The sequence below is a fragment of the Psammomys obesus genome, unplaced genomic scaffold (genome assembly GCF_907164565.1).
Source record: "Psammomys obesus unplaced genomic scaffold, mPsaObe1.curated_primary_1811, whole genome shotgun sequence".
Classification (NCBI taxonomy): Eukaryota; Metazoa; Chordata; class Mammalia; order Rodentia; family Muridae; genus Psammomys; species Psammomys obesus.
In genome coordinates, this window is record NW_026592118.1 from 6,713,924 (window position 1) to 6,731,291 (window position 17,368).

Genomic DNA, 17,368 nt, shown 5'->3' on the forward strand with positions numbered 1-17,368 from the left:
GAGATGTTTTTCTACCAGAAATGATTCTACACATCAGCAGTGGCTTGGCTATGATCGACTAATTAAAATTTAAATAATTAAATGACTGGGTGCGCTTTGTAAACAATAGCATTCAAGAGAGTCATTTTTTTCTGGGGGGGAGTAATGTTTTGAATGTTTTAAAGATGTTTCTGCTGGAAGCTTTTGAACTAATCTTGAAAGCACAAGAACTGCAAATACTCCTAACAATTACCCATCCTCTCTCTGTCCTCTCTGGTGGTCCACTGTCCTGGGAGGACAGTCCTCTATGGAGAAACAGATCACAATTGTATAGAAGCCAGGGGGAGCTAATTTTCAAAAGTCAAATTGGCTTCACACAGTATCCCCACTAATTCCTATTATAATTATGTGATGACATTTTGATGAGAGTCATTTGTGGGGGTAAATTTGTATGCACATGCCTACGGAAGAAAGAGGACAACCTGAGGTGCATTCTTCAGGCAAATTCCACCCTTTTCCAGAACATGGTCTCCCACTAGTCTGGAGCTCAGCAAGTAGACAAAGGTAGCTCTGGGGTTCCACATGTCTTTGTCTTCTTAGTGCTGAGATTGTGTTTGGTGTGATGTGTGTTTGCAGTTCTGGGGACAAACTCAGACGCCAATGTTTGTATGGCAAACACTTTAAAGATTGATCTGTCTCCCCAGCCTCTCTGCCTTTATTTGTTGTTGTTATTGTTGTTCTGTTCTGTTTTGCACTCTGCTGCAAACCTCAGTTCATTGTGTTATAATAAGGATATAACTGTGTGGATGCAACTAATTAAAAAAATTAATGATCTAAGAAACAAACAGAAGCCTATGAAGTTTAACAGTTTCTTCACCCAGCTGTCAGAGTTGTGACTCTACAGAAAAGAAGCAAGCCTTCATTTCTCTTGGTTTTAAGGAACGTTGAAATAAAAACTCAAGGAATTACACTAATAAAAAGCAAAGTACAAATTATTTTCATCTACTTAGTTCTTACATATATTAAACAATATTCTTAAAAATTCTTAAAGCACCTAAATAGGTCATCTCCCAGATAACAACGCTACTAAATATTTTGTTATCTTTTATACTAAATTGAATTTTTGTGTTTTTAAAATTATTTTTCTTTTTCTTTTTAGCAATATATTAAATGTCTGAGTTTCACTTTCCAACTGCACTTATGACAACACTTGGTAACTACGTAACGTCTTTAGAGTAAAACTCTGTTTGGGAGCATCCAGCAAATGCCCCGTGCTGTCTTATCACCAAACCTACCAGCAGTAAAACACTGCAGTGGCTTCCTGTTTTACAAACCAAGCCAATGAGGAGCGCAGAAGAACTTACACTAGGGCCCATTATGCTCAACCTCTGAAGAGTATTTATCTATTTAACTTCTACTGAAGGCTTCCACAGAGGCTTATATGAAAAATTTCAGTCATATTCATAGTGGCATATGACTAGTGACACAGCAACCATCACAATGAGAATAGCAGATAGCTCAAGTCCTAACCACGATGCAATGCTCTTTCCACTTCCACTTAGCTGCCAGCTAAGCACAAGGTGCATATGCCCTCCCCACTCTCCACAGGGGTGACCTAACTCCCTGCTTCCTGTCACAACCTCTCTCCTTGCCTGTCACTTCCCTTCTTTCTATTGTGACTAAAGGCAGTGATGCCATGGGTACTGAAGAGAACCCCTGTCCAGGCCATATGGGTCTGGTGTTTCTCTTGGGCTCGCTGTTCGTCCAGCCTACCGGCCTCAGTGGCCCCATTCAAGGGTCCCCTGTCTTGGGCTCACTCCCGCCTGAGGCTCCTGGCTGAGTTCTTCTGGTCTCTGGCTGGCTCCCCATCTTGGGAGCCCTTCCAGGCACGTGCAACGCCAGATTGGTGGTTGTCTCAGGATAGCTCCTTGTCTATCCCCCCTCCCCTTGTGCTGGACTGGTGACCATCTCAGGCTCACTTTTCTCAGATGTTCATAGGGCAAAACAGTGAGGGTAGATATGGCTGCCCTCCTCTCTGCCAGCTGCTGACACGCATGTGACATCGCAGCCTCACCTGCAACGCCTCTAGCGGCAGGCTTGAATAATTTCTAATCCCTTTTGTCACATGTGATTTTCTGTGCCCTCCTTGCCAGGTGTGAGAGCATGGAGCTTGATGACAAAATACGGGACCTGATAGCAGGCACCCCAGAGGTCACTTCCGGCCACAGAAATGTCCCTTCTTCACAGGTAAGGAGGGTTTCTTTCCTGCGACATCTCAAAACACAGTCAACAATTTGTTCACCAGGTCAGCCATGAACTTCCTTGATGGCTGATGAAGTAGAGCGAAGGAGCAAGCCTTATCCTCCAATCAGTATAAACCCCTGTCAGGGGAAAACCGGAGCAAAGCTCTTGAACTTCCAGGAAAGCCAGAGAGTCCTAGAAGGAACAGAAAAAGGCATCTTTGGTTAAAGTGACCCAATTGGCTAAAATCAGCACAATTCATGCCCACATTTGATGGAGGTTGATTTTACTTCCTTCGCCATTGCTTGAGAAAGGGGGGCGCTTTACGGATTGGGAATTGCGTGGGCCTTTGAGCTCCTTGCTTTGAAGAAGTTTGTCTGAGGCACTGGTATGTGAGGAGAGATAATGTAATGTTATGCTCGAGCTGAGGAAGTGGTGGACAGCTTTCCAGAAAGCCATCACAAAACACACCTCTAACAACCATTTCTAAGATCCAGTGTGAGTATTTTTGTACTCATGGCTGATGTTGAAAACCGAATGCCTTAGATTTTGATCAAATACAGAGAAGACAATAAAAAAAATCAAAGAAATATTTACTGTAAAGCCAATGGGGAACTGGATGACTGTAAAAAACCTTTATTACCACAAAAAGTTTACCTTAAACTCACATGCCTTTTTTTTTTTTTTTTTTTTTTTTTAAGAAATCTCTCAGAATTATACAAGCTTCAGCCATCATCAAACACAGGCACAGACAGGACCCTAAGTAAGAAGCCCCTTTCAGGATCTTTATCTCTGCCTCCCCCCTTTCTCTTTCACACACACACACACACACACACACACACACACACACACACACACACCCGTCTTACTAAATTATCGTTACTCCTAAATCTCTTTGATTCATGTGATAAGCAAACTGGCACTGCATGGAGGGACATTATTTCTTGTCTAAGCCTCACTTCCTGAAAAGCCTATTTTAAAAGTTACCAGTGAACTTTGTCAGTGGTTAGAAAGTTTAAAACTAACCCCTGTATTTCCTCTTCGCATACCCAGTTGTCAGAACATTATTCTTGCCTGACAGAAAATAATCTGCTTTTCCTTCTGTGGCGTTCTTATCTAATCCTAGAAAGAAATGTCCTAGTGACCCTGAAATCCCCTTAGTGGTCTCGTCCTGTGCTTTCTTACCACGCTGTGCTGTGCTCCTAACTAACCCTTTCATTACTCTGTGCAATTTCATGGATCCTGCTTCGCAGAAAAACCTTCCCTGTACCTTTCCCTGCCACAGGGTGACAGTGACGTCTATAATATGAATCCCCCCTTTCATATGTTTTGTTTCTCTGGTCCTTTTCTTCTCACTTTTCTTCCCTCTGTTCCCTTTGGTCACTTCCTTGTAGCATTAGTATTGTTTAGGGGTGTACCTATAATCCTTAGCTTGCACGACTTTAAGACACATCGGCCTCCAGACACATGGGAATTTGTGGGTGTGCGCTGCTTGTGTGCAGCTAAACTTATTGTTACTGCTCTAGTTGTGAAACAGGGAGAATGGAGCCTAAAACGAAGACAAAACTCACATACAATAGCCATCTTTATACAGGGCACCAGGCAATTTATATTCTTAGGGTACTCTGAGGGCTAGGCAATGTTACATGAACAAAGTTCACTTGAGTTCAAGCTGTGCACAGTCACATGGGCAAGGACACATCCAGTGGTTCTCAACCTGTGGGTCATGACCCTTTTCACATCAAATGACCCTTTCATAAGGGTCACGTAAGATCATAAGAAGACACAGTAGTATTCATAATAGTAGCAAAATTACAGTTACAAAGTAGCAACAAAGGGTCACTTCAACACCAGGAACTGAATTAAAGGGTCACTGTATTAGGAAGGTTGAGAACCACGGGTTAGGCCATATACAATCACGAGGACAACTCCTGCCTGGAAACATCATTCCAAACAATAATGGATGGTCTAAAGTAGACCCACTTCTGTTTGTTACACCTGGGAGGGGCCCACTCCAACAACAACCCATGTTATGAAGAAACAGATTACAAGACTTTGTCTGGTTTCTTTGGATTTATTTCACAAGTTCTCAAAAATTCTGCCCCAGCAGCTTCTATTCATGGCCTATGAAGTCAACAATGGGTGTCAATCACCTGGAACTGGAGTTACAGACAGTTGTGAGCCACACATTATGAGCGCTGAGAACTGAATTCAGGTACTCTGGACAAACAGCAAGTGCCATCTGAGCCATTTCGCTTGTGTCAAACTTGGGAGTTATAGGACATGTGCATTTCTTTTTTTTATCAAAAATATTTTTTTTTCACACATTATATTCTGATATCTCCTCTCAGAGTCCCCCAGATCCTCCCAACATCACCCATCCAACTTTAGGCTTTCTTTCTCTCTTTCTTAATTAAATGAGCATATATAAAACAATTAATCCAGAATAAAACAAAGCAAACAAACAAACAGGGGGGAAAATAACCCAAAACAAAAAAGTATGAGAAACACAAACACAGAGATAAAACCCATAAAACTACAAAATCAAAACCATAGTATATAAGCAAAAGAGAAGGTAAGGTAAAAAATGCCCAAAGAAAGCATAGAGACAAACATCTCCAAGAGTAACATTGAGCTTGTTTTGCGTTGGCTGTCTACTGCTGGGTAAGGAGCCTGCCCTGAAGTGTGGTTTGTTATCCAGGGAGACTCTGTTAGAGAAAAATGACTTTTCCTTTATGAGCAGTTGTCAATTGCAGATAGCTTCTGGATTAGGGATGAGGGCTTGTGCCTGGTTTCCATCTCAGCACTGGGAGCCTGTCTGTCTTGGCCCTGCGCAGGCCCTATTCACGCTGCCCCAGTTTCTGTGGGTTCATGTATGCATCAGTCCTGCTGGGCCTAGAAGGCGTGGCTTTCTTACTGTGCTCCATCACCTCTGGCTTTCACAATCTGCCAGTACCATGAACACTAGTCACTTGGTGTGAAGGCTCTATCTAGGTGCCATCTTGAATTCTCCATAGTCAATGAGACATGTAGGTGCTGTTTTCAGCAATAGTGTCTCGCCATCCGTTTATTTATTTATTTATTTATCTATCTATTTATTTATTTATTTTGAGAGAAACCAGTAGTGCAATAGCCTAAGTTGTTTAGAACTGACCATTGGCCCCTTTGGTCAACAATTTAATTAGATATAACCCATTTTTGGTTCTGGGGTTTTCATTTGGTGGTGAGAGAAGTCTGGTTGGGGACCGGTTCTGTTATTTTGTGATTCCGTTTAGATTTCTTTCATACATATATATATATTTTGAGAAGTTTCAACTCCAGTAGGTTTCCATATGACCCCTAAAATATTCTTTAATGTTAGCTGTTCTCCCTGTATTCCCTACCTTCCTCCCCCTTCACTCCCATTTTCTGCTTAACCTTCCTGTTCCAGTCTCCCATCCCTGTTTCTTCCTAACTATATATTCTGTTTCCTCTTCCTTGGGAGATCCCCCCGCTAGCCCATTATTCTATACCTGACCTCTGTGGTTATAATAGTTGCAACACGCCTATTGACAGCTTAAAAGCTAACATATAAGAGAATACATACATGCACAGCCATGCACACGTGCACGCACAGCTCCTTTTTGTGTCTGGAGTTTTTAGGTCTATACATTTCCCTCTGAATTTCATGATTTCTTTTTCTTTTTTTTCCTTTTAACAGCCGAGTAATGAATATTCCATGGTGGAAATGCCTCACTTTTTCATTATGCATTCATCTTGGTACAGTATGAGCCCTTGAAGTTTGAAAGTTGTTCCCCTTAACCTGACACGGAACACAAAGTATTTTCATGCTGCGGAAATTCCTCTGCATACCCTGAAGGGCCTAATATTTGTTCACAGCTAGTCTGGTGTCTGTAATGACAATCAGTTCCAACTTTATCTTGGTTTTACAAATAAATAAATTACATTTCAGAAATATTTTAAATCATTGCCAGAGTCCACAGAATTATAAAGTGCCAAGGATGTGTAGACACTCATGAGCATTTTCCCCACAATATATTGTTGTATTTTGCACATTCTTCTACACTACAGAATGTGCTCGTTCTTCCATTTCTCAAAAAGTCACTCTGTAATCCTTGAGCGGGCTCTGCAATTTCATATGCTGTATCTTTCTTTCTGGAAGCCCTGTATATTTGCACAATGGGTGAACTATTCTGTCCCTGCTCAGATCATTCACAATATTTATGATCATGGTCATGCTCCCACACAGCATGAGTCCTTCCCTGCTTTGGTGAAAACATTTGCCTTCTCTATACTTCATTCAGAAGCTTTACTACTTTAATTCTAGGATCACACATAAATATCGTTTTCTCTGCTAGTCATAGGTTTCTTTTATTATTTTTATTTGTTATATCTAATTTTTTTACTTTGTATATATATATATTTAGTGCACTCATATCATGGGAAGTCTATAGGGATCATAGAATAACTTGAAAGAGTTATTCTCTCTCCACTTTTTCTGGAAAGGATCATCCTGAGTGAGGTAACCCAGAAGCAGAAAGACAAACAGGGTATATGCTCACTCATAAGTGGATATTAGATATATAATATAGGATAAACATAATAAAATCTATACACCTAATGAAGCTAATCAAGAAGGACTCTGGCCAATTTGCTCAATCCCATTCAGAAAGGCAAAGAGGATAGACATCAGAGGAGGGAGAAAAACAGGGTACAGGCCAGGAGCCTACCATGAAGGACCTCTGAAAGGCTCTACCCTACAGGGTAGATGCTGAGACTCAGAGCCAAACTTTGGGCAGAGTGCAGGGAATCTTATGAAAGAAGTGGGAGATAGTAAGACCTGGAGAGGACAAGCACTCCACAAGGAGAGCAACAGAACCAAAAAAATCTTAGCACAGGGATCTTTTCTGAGACTGATACTCCAATAAAGATCATTCATGGATATAACCTAGAACCCCTGCACAGATGTAGCCCATGGCAGTTCAGTGTCCAAATGGGTTCCATAGTAATGGAAACAGGGACTATCTCTGACATGAACTGATTGGCTAGCTCTTTGATCACCTCCCCCTGAGGGGAACAGCCTTACCTGGCCACAGAGGAAGACAATGGAGCCACTCCTGATGAGATCTGATAGACTAGGATCAGAAGGAAGGAGAGGAGGACCTCCCCTATCAGAGTACTTGGGGAGAGACATGGATGGATAAAGGGGAAAGAGGGTGGGATTGGGAGGGGAGGAGGGGAAGGAGCTACAAGGGGGATACAAAGTGAATAAGCTGTAATTAATGAAAATTAAAATTAAAAAGAAGAATTGTTCTCTCCTTCTACCATGTAGTTCCAGAAACAAGTTCAGGTCATTAGGTTTCTTAACACATACTTTACCCATTAAAGCCATCTTACTGGTTGGTTATAGGCTTTTAGAAAGTAAGTTGTTCAAAATCATATGAATATGTCACAGTGGAGATTTTCCTAAAAGATGTCAGCAGTAAACAGCCTGTTCAGTTACATGGGTCATAGGAGGGTGAGATTTAGAGTAGACCACGACTAGAATTTCCTTACAAATCATTTTCAGAATCCATAGTGGAAGATAATGTACAGTGTACTCATGGTAGTCAAATGTTTTATCATTATGACAACTGTAAGAGAGAATTTAAAAGAGTAAAGGTTTGTTCAGTTCATTTTTTGAACTTTATTATTTTTTTTCTGAACTGTTATGAGACAGAACAACATGAAACAGAAGAGAAATGTTGCTTATCTTATGGTGGCCAGGAAAAAGAAAGCTACAGAGTAGGTAGCCAGGGACATGGGTATCTTTCTTTCTTTTTTTTTTTTTTCAAAAATTTTTTTTTGTTTTTTATTTTATTTTTCTTTTTAGTTACATTTTGTTAACTCTGTGTCCCAGCTGTATCCCGCTCCCTCATTCCCTCCCCAACCCCACACTCCCTCCCTGGTCTCCTCCCTGCCCCTTTCCAAGTCCCCTGATAGGGGAGGACCTCCTCCCCTTTCATCTGACCCTGTTTTATCAGGTATCTTCAGGGCTGGCTGCAAAGTCCTCCTCTGTGGCCTAACAGACTGCTCCTTTCCTGGGGGGTGTCAAAGAGCCTGCCCTTGAGATCCTGTTAGAAATAGTCCGTGTTCCCCTTACTTTGGAAAACTACTTGGTTACTGAGCTACCACAGGCCACATCCGAGCAGAAGTTCTAGGTTATATCCATAGATGGTCCTTGGTTGAGTGTCAGTCTCAGAAAAGACCCTGTGCCCAGATATATTTGGTCCTTGTAGAGCTCCTATCCTTTCCATATCATACTAACTTCCCTTCTTTCATATGATTCCCTGCACTCTGCCGAGGGTTTGGTTATGAGTCTTAGTGTCTGCTTTGAAACACCGCTAGGTAGAGTCTTTCAGATGCCTTTTGTGGTAGACTCCTGTCATAAGTTCAATGCACATCCCATTTGTCTTTCTAAATGAGGATTAATCACCTTCACCTGTGTCCACTTTCTTGATTATCTTCTTTAGGTGTGTAGATTTCATTATGTTTATCATATCTTGTAGGTCTATATAAGCGAGTATATACCAAGTTTGTCTTTCTCCTTCTGGGATACTTCACTCAGAATGATCTTTTCTAGATCCCACCACTTGCCTGCAAATTTCATGATTTCCTCCTTTTTGATTGCTGAATAGTATTCCATTGTGTAAAAATACCACAATTTCTGTATCCATTCCTCCGTTGATGGACATCTGGGTTGTTTCCAAGTTCTGGCTATTACAAATAAAGCTGCTACGAACATGGTTGAACAAATGTCCTTGTTGTGTATTTGAGCAAATTTTGGGTATATACCTAGGAGTGGTATAGCTGGGTCTTGAGGTAGCACTACTCCTAGTTGTCTGAGAAAGCGCCAGATTGACTTCCAGAGTAGTTGAACCAGTTTACATTCCCACCAGCAATGGAGGAGGGTTCCCTTTTCTCCACAACCTCTCCAGCATGTGCTATCACTTGAGTTTTTCATCTTGGCCATTCTGATGGGTGTAAGGTGAAATCTCAGGGTCGTTTTGATTTGCATTTCCCTAATGGCTAATGAGGTTGAGCATTTCTTTAAGTGTTTCTCTGACATTCGATGTTCCTCTTTCGAGAATTCTCTGTTTAGCTCTGTTCCCCATTTTTTAAGTGGATTACTTGGTTTGTTGCTTTTCCGCTTCTTTAGTTCTTTATATATACTTGATATTAGCCCTCTGTCAGATAAAGGGTTGGTGAAGATTCTTTCCCAATCTGTAGGCTGTCTATTTGTTTTGATGACAGTGTCTTTTGCTTTACAGAAGCTTTTCAGTTTCATGAGGTCCCATTTATTGATTGTTGCTCTTAGAGCCTATGCTGTTGGTGTTCTGTTCAGGAAGTTGGTCCAGCACCATTTGTTGAAGATGCTGTCTTTTTTCCATTGAATGGATTTGGCTTCTTTGTCAAATATTGAGTATTCATAGGTGTGTGGGTTTATTTCTGGGTCTTCTATGCGATTCCATTGATCCTCCTTTCTGTTTCTATGCCAATACCATGCAGTTTTTATTACTGTTGCCCTGTAGTACAGCTTGAGATCGGGAATGGAGATACCTCCAGATGATCTGTTGTTGTACAGGATCGTTTTGGAGATTCTGGGTGTTTTGTTTCTCCAGATGAAGCTGAGAATCTTTTTTTCAAGGTCTGTAAACAATTGAGTTGGTATTTTGATGGGAATTGCATTGAATCTGTAGATTGCTTTTGGCAGGATGGCCATTTTCACAATGTTAATCCTACCAATCCATGAGCACGGGAGATCTTTCCATCTTCTGAGATCTTCTTCAATTTCTTTCTTCAAAGACTTGAAGTTTTTCTCAAACAGGTCTTTCACTTGCTTGGTTAGAGTCACCCCAAGGTACTTTATGTTATTAGTGGCTATTGTGAAGGGTGTTGTTTCCCTAATTTCTTTCTCAGCCCTTTTGTCTTTTGTGTACAGGAGGGCTTCTGATTTTTTTGAGTTGATTTTGTATCCTGCCACTTTGCTGAAGGTGTTTATCAGCTGAAGAAGTTCTCTGGTTGAATCTTTGGGTTCGCTCATGTATACTATCATATCATCTGCAAATAGTGACACTTTGACCTCTTCCTTTCCGATTTGTATCCCCTTGATCTCCTTAAGTTGTCTTATTGCTCTGGCTAGGACTTCAAGTACAATGTTAAAGAGATATGGAGAGAGTGGGCAGCCTTGTCTTGTCCCTGATTTCAGTGGGATTGCTTTAAGTTTCTCTCCATTGAGTTTGATGTTGGCTATAGGCTTGCTGTATATTGCCTTTACTATCTTTAGGTATGTGCCTTGTATCCCTGATCTCTCCAAGACTTTAAACATAAATGGGTGTTGGACTTTGTCAAATGCCTTTTCAGCATCTAAGGAGATGATCATGTGGTTTTTCTCCTTCATTTTGTTTATGTGGTGGATTACATTGATGGATTTCCGTATGTTGAACCACCCTTGCATTCCTGGGATGAAGCCTACTTGGTCATGGTGGATGATATCTTTGATGTGTTCTTGGATTCGGTTTGCAAGTATTTTATTGAGTATTTTTGCATCAATGTTCATAAGAGAGATAGGTCTGAAGTTCTCTTTTTTTGTTGGATCTTTGTGTGGTTTAGGTATCAAAGTGACTGTGGCTTCATAGAATGAGTTTGGTAGTGTTCCTTCTGTTTCTATTTTATGGAATAGTTTGAGGAGAATTGGTGTTAGTACTTCTTTGAAGGTCTTGTAGAATTCTGCGCTGAAGCCATCTGGTCCAGGGCTTTTTTTGGAGGGGAGACTGTTAATGACTGCTTCAATTTCCTTGGGAGATATAGGACTATTCAGTCTTTCTACCTGATCTTGACTTAATTTTGGTAGATGGAATCTGTCAAGAAAGTTATCCATTTCATTTAGATTTTCAAATTTTGTGCCATATAGGCTTTTGTAGTATGACCTAATAATCGTTTGGATTTCCTCAGTGTCTGTAGTTATGTCCCCATTTTCCTTTCTGATTTTGCTGATTTGTATGGTTTCTCTCTGCTTTTTAGTTAGTTTGGCTAAGGGTTTGTCTATCTTGTTGATTTTCTCAAAGAACCAGCTTTTTGTTTCATTGATTCTTTGGATAATTTTATTTGTTTCTAATTAATTGATTTCTGCCCTTAGTTTGATTATTTCCAGCCGTCTGCTCCTCTTGGGTGTATCTGCTTCTTTTTTTTCTAGGTTTTTCAGTTGGGCCATTAAGTTGTTTGTATGTGATGTTACGGATTTCTTCTTGTAGGCACTTAGTGCTATAAATTTTCCTCTGAGCACTGCTTTCAATGTGTCCCATAAATTTGGGTATGTTGTGCCTTCATTTTCATTGAATTCTAGAAAGTCTTTAATTTCTTTCTTTATTTCTTCCTTGACCCAGCTGTCATTGAGTAGTAAGTTGTTCAGTTTCCATGTGCGTGTCGGCTTTTTGTTGTTTCTGTTGTTGTTGATGTCCAGCTTTAGTCCATGGTGGTCAGATAGTATACAAGGGATTATTTCAATCCTTTTGTATCTGTTGAGGCTTGCTTTGTGACCAACTATATGGTCTATTTTGGAGAAGGTTCCATGTGGTGCTGAAAAGAAGGTGTACTCTTTTGAGTTTGGGTGAAAAGATCTGTAGACGTCTATTAGGTCCATTTGATTTAGGGATTCTGTGAGTGCTTTTATTTCCCTATTTGGTGTCTGTCTGGTTGATCTGTCCCTTGATGAGAGTGGGGTGTTGAAGTCTCCCACTATTAAGGTATTAGGATCAATGTATGATTTAAGCTTTAATATTGTTTCATTTACGAATGTAGGTGCTCTTGTATTTGGGGCATAGATATTCAAAATTGTGATGTCCTCTTGTTGGATTTTTCCTTTGATGAGAATATAGTGGCCCTCTTTATCTTTTTTGATTAACTTGGGTTGAAAGTCTATTTTATTAGATATTAGGATGGCTACTCCAGCTTGTTTTCTGGAACCATTTGCTTGAAAAACATTTTTCCAGCCCTTTACTCTGAGGTAGTGTTTATCTTTGTTGCATAGGTGTGTTTCTTGGATGCAACAGAATGTTGGGTCCTGTTTCCGTAACCATTCTGTTAGCCTGTGTCTTTTTATTGGTGAGTTGAGTCCATTTATATTGATAGATAATATTGACCAATGCATGTTTGTTCCTTTTGTAATGGAGTCGATGATCTTACCTTGTTTCATTGCTTGTTTTCTTTTCATTTTTGTTGGGATATTATCTGTATGCCCTGTTTTCTTGGGTGAATTCGTTTTCATTGGATTGGAGTTTTCCTTCTAGTATCTTCTGTAGGGTTGGTTTGCTGTATAGATATTGCGTAAATTTAGTTTTGTCATGGAATATTTTGTTTTCTCCATCTATGTTGATTGAAAGCTTTGCAGGGTATAGTAGTCTCGGTTGACATTTGTGATCTCTTAGAGTCTCCATGATGCTTGCCCAGGCCCTTCTGGCTTTCATAGTTTCTGATGAGAAGTCTGGTGTGATTCTGATAGGTCTACCTTCATATGTTACTTGACCTTTTTCCCTTGCTGCTTTTAATATCTTTTCTTTGTTCTGTAGATTTAGTGTTTTGACTATGATGTGACGTGATGTGTTTCTTTTCTGGTCTAGTCTATTTGGTGTTCTGTAGGCCTCTTGTATATTTATGGACATCTCTTTCTTTAAGTTGGGAAAATTTTCTTCTATGATTTTTTTGAAAATATTTTCTGGACCTTGGAGCCTGGAGTCTTCTTTTTCATCAATTCCTATTATTCTTAGATTTTGTCTTTTCATAGCATCCTTGATTTCTTGGATATTTTGTGATTGGAATTTTTCTGATTTTACTTTTTCTTTGAGAGAAGTATCAATTTCTGCAAGTGTGTCTTCAGCTCCAGAGATTCTCTCTTCCATCTCTTGTATTCTGTTGGTGATGCTTACTTTTGTGGTTCCTGATCTTTTCTCCAAGTTCTCCAGCTCAAGAGTTTTCTCATTTTGTGTTTTCTTTATTGATTCTAATTCTGTTTTCATGTCTTGCACCATTTCTTTCATGTGTTTGAATGTGGATTCCTGTCTCTCTATGATGGACTCTATTTCTTTGTTCATTTCCTTTTTGTATGCCACTAATTTTTTCTCTACTTGTGCCTCTATTTGTTTGGCTATGTTTGCCTGTGTTTCTTTAAGGGTTTTGTCTATTTCTTCTTTCTTTACCTCCAATTGACTGGCCAACTCTTTGAAAGATTTGTTCATTTCCTCCTTATGAGCCTCAAATAATTGAGCAAGCATGGCTTTAAGGTCATTTTCCTGTGCTTCTGATGAATTGGAGTATCCATCGATTTTGGGGTTTGCTGGTGAAGTCATGATGTCCTGATTTATGTTGGAAGTGTTCTTTTGCCTACCCCTGGCCATTGGCTTATCTGAGACCTTCCCTGTTTGTTTTTGGATTCTGCCGATCAGACTGGTACTGTCTCTCTCTCGAGTCTGGAGAATTCTTCAGGAAGTTGAGAGAGGTCCCCTGTCCTTAGCGTATGCTGAGGACTAGCTGTACCTGTGGGAGGAAAGTACGCAGGCGCAAACAGAGGCAAATGCAAGCGTGCGTGCGTGCGTGTGTATATGTGTGTGTGTGTGTGTAAGTGGGTGTGGGCGTGTGTCTCGAGGGACAGAGTGATGGCTAATGTTGAACCCTTGAGTGTGTGGGACGGGCTCTGCAATGTATATGTCGCAGGCCCTAGTGATGATCGCAGCGCAATTTCTGGCATTAACTGCCTTAACTCCTCAATTAGACCCACAGAGCAGGAACTTCAATGTTCCAAGTGCCCCTCTGTTTCCCAAAGTGGGTATATGGGTGGGAGGGGGTTCGATGCCTGGCTTCTGTTTTAGAAGGACCCAGGATCAGGGGAGCTGCAGATTCTCAAGGGTGCACTCACTTACAGGCAGGACACTTGGCAGAGATCGGCGTATCTGTGCTCTCTGCTCTCTGGTTTGGCCCTGCTTCTTTGATGTGCTCTGCCAGTTCCGTGCTGCTGTCACTGCCAGGTTATGAGGTCTTGCTGCAGCTGGAGATTTCAGGGTGGTCACGTCAGTGGGAATCGGGGTACCAGCCTTTCTGTTCTCTGGTTTGGCCCCGGTTAGTCTTAAACTGGAGGGCTGATGTGCCCCGCCAGCTCAGTGCTGCTCCGCCGCCAGGTTAGAAAGTCCCGCTGTAACTGGAGACTGGGTTGCTAGTCCAGATGCTTTCTGGGAAGTCCTGGGGTCTCTTTACTGCGCTCTCCAAGCTTCGGAGGCCCAGCGCCTGGTTGTCTAGCTTGTATGGCGTTTCTTTCTGGTTTTGGTGAGTATATAGCGTATTCTCTGTCACTGTGGGATTGGGCGGGCCGTACCGTCAGTGATGGCGCTCCTGCAGAGCTAGTATGGCGTCTAGCAGACTCGGGCCCTGGGAGGATGGTGCAGCTGCCGCGCGTGAATCTGGGGCTCCGAGACACAGTACTGCTGGCCTTTGCCGATAAAGGGCTTGGGGCTCCGGCTCAGTGGCTGCAGGCCCCAGGCAGTTAGGTCTGCGCTGAGAAAGGCTAGTCCGCTGTGCCGAGGAGGAGGGAGGTCTGGGGGAGGGGAGTGCCGAGAGATCAAAGGATCGTTTCTCACCTTCCCCAAACAAGTCCCTGGGTGACCCAAGACCAAGGTTTTCACCTTCTGCGATGTTCCCTGTTGTTTAGAAAGTCTCTCCGTTGTTTCCCTGGCTTCAGAAGTTCTTCCACTCATCAACTCAGAACTTTATCTCTTCCACAGCTCGGAAACTGTGTGCGCTAGTCGCCATCTTGGCTCCGCCCCCCCATGGGTATCTTTCTAAGGCATGTGCCTACCAACCTGATTCTTCCAGGTAGGCTCCACGTCTTTTTTCTCTGAATTTCCTGATAATGTTGTCAAATTGTAAATATATGACTAATGTTAACTCCATCCATTAATTAAAGCAGAATTCCCAAGACCCAATTGTTTCCAACGCCCATCAGCTTCTAGCACACGAGGCTTTGGGAGAACACTTCATACCCAATTCTTCCCACTCACAGAAGCAATCCCCCGTCCTCATGAGAAAGTTCCCATGGGATCTTCCTTTAACTTCTGTGTCTCACAGCCTGCTAATTGTTTTCATACATCTACCTCTTCTTTAGGTGCTTGCTGTCAGGAGCAGTGCCAGGAAGCCTTCCCTGTAGCAAGCTTTCTCCAGGTGGGGTATGTCCCCTGAAGTGCCAAAGGCAACTGCACACACTGCCTTCCGCCTTTGAGCATGAGAAGCGTTTTTCTCAACCTTGGTTATGCAGGCTCCTCATTCTATCTTGTACTTCCAATACCTCCCAGAGACGTGCACAATCACCATTCTGTCAGCTTCCTATCGCTCGGGTTCTTGTTGCTGTCTGGTTAGTACTTATTCCAAGCCAGCAATTTGAAACACATTTCTCTGTTAGCCTATTTAATCCTTACCCCTGTCCAGATGGGGAATAGGCTTAATAATGTGAAATAATTTTTGCATGGTCTTACAACTCACAGGATTAGAACCAATCCCTAAACTCAAATCTATCCAACTAAAATCATTATTTTGCTTTTAATCCCCCCTTCCTCTTGTCAGCCATCTGGGAACTGGCCTCAGGCTGGTGTCAGGAGTGACTCCAGCCTCTCTGCAGCAGTTTCTCCTCTTGGCAACAGCACCACTCTTGGTTCAACCAGTATGCCCTTCTCCCCAGCCTCAACAGAACAGCCCTGGGGGTCTGCATTCTTCACCCACTAGACTGTCCTCTAGATGTGTCCCACATATTTGATTCCTTGAGTAAACAGCTTAGACCCCAGTAGGAGGCTGAACTGTGATTTATGCAGTAACACTGAAGGAGGCAGCCCTCTACTCAGAACAAAACAAACACTTTCCCACTCTCACTGCGATAACAGCAGAATGAAAAGTATAAAAAAAATTTCTATTTAAGTAAGGCAGGAATAGGCCGGTGGCCAAGGCAGAGTGGAAGGCTTCTTTGGTTTTCCTTTGAATGGAATCACCATTAGGCTGGTAGGTAGACTCTTGGTTCAGGAACTGAAAATGAGTCTAGGACTTGATGTGTTAGGAAGATAACAGAATAAAGGAGATATGAGTCAATTACAGATTCTGAGACAAACTCGAAGCTTTTTTTCTGCGCTTCGATTGCCAAGAATAAATAGAGAGGCCAGAGAACTGCAAGAGAAATGAGCAGACAGACTCCTTTAATGAAGGACATGGGAAAGTGCTGAGAATCATGCAGGAAACTCTATCGGTATGAAAATAGACTCTTACGGTAGAGCCTCTGGAGCACAATACTGCTGGGTGAAGGGCACTTTCAGGGGAAAAATGCCTAAGTAAGAAGTATCATTTTCACATAGAAATATATCATTTTTATAAGGCTGAAAAGAGATTATATATAGAAATTATCAGTTCTAATAATTTCAGGCTCAGAGGATCCTGCAAAGAATTTTCTAAAAGAATTGGGGACTTGATATTTCAACTGTTGAGCCCTTAGAGCAGGAAGAATTGCCCTTATTTTCACAGTGATCATTATTCCTGTGTCTTCTCTACGACAGGTAATGACTTCGTTAAACAAACTTAGACAGGTCTCCTTTTTTCATGGAAGGATTGCCTAACAGTTAGGATAATTTGTTGGCACCGGACAATATCATATGCTTCTTCCATGAAGAACTTGGTCCTAAGGCCTTGCCAGAACTAGAACTCTCCTTGGAAATTCCAAAGATATTTAGATTTTAACTGCCATGACCCCAATGAGTGGCCAACCCTCTACTCAGAATGAAACAAACACTTTCACACCTTCTCCTTGATAATGACAGAATGAAAAGTACAACCCCTTATAATGAGCTGGGATTTAGATTTTAATCCCCTTTGAGTCCTCTTTCTAAATAAGCTTTTTTAGTTCTAGTTTGGATGAAAACTATTTTATAATGAGTTTGGAAGGGATATTAGAGTCTCACTGAAGAATGCACATGCTATGCTAACATCTACCTACTCCTAGAAACAAGTTTCAAGACAGTTTCTATCTGTTTGTACTTTCAGAAAAGATAAGGCAAGGCCTACAAAATCCATTTTCTGAAGGGTTTTT

The 17,368-nt window shown here is 41.5% G+C and overlaps 1 non-coding gene across 1 annotated transcript; it reads right to left on the reverse strand.

The window, feature by feature from the left end:
• Nucleotides 1-1,944: 1,944 nt before the first annotated feature.
• On the reverse strand, nt 1,945-2,075 carry LOC129681139 (small nucleolar RNA SNORA17). The gene has a single exon (XR_008720793.1). It is a non-coding gene; the product is annotated as a small nucleolar RNA SNORA17 (small nucleolar RNA).
• Between the last annotated feature and the right edge of the window lie 15,293 nt (nt 2,076-17,368).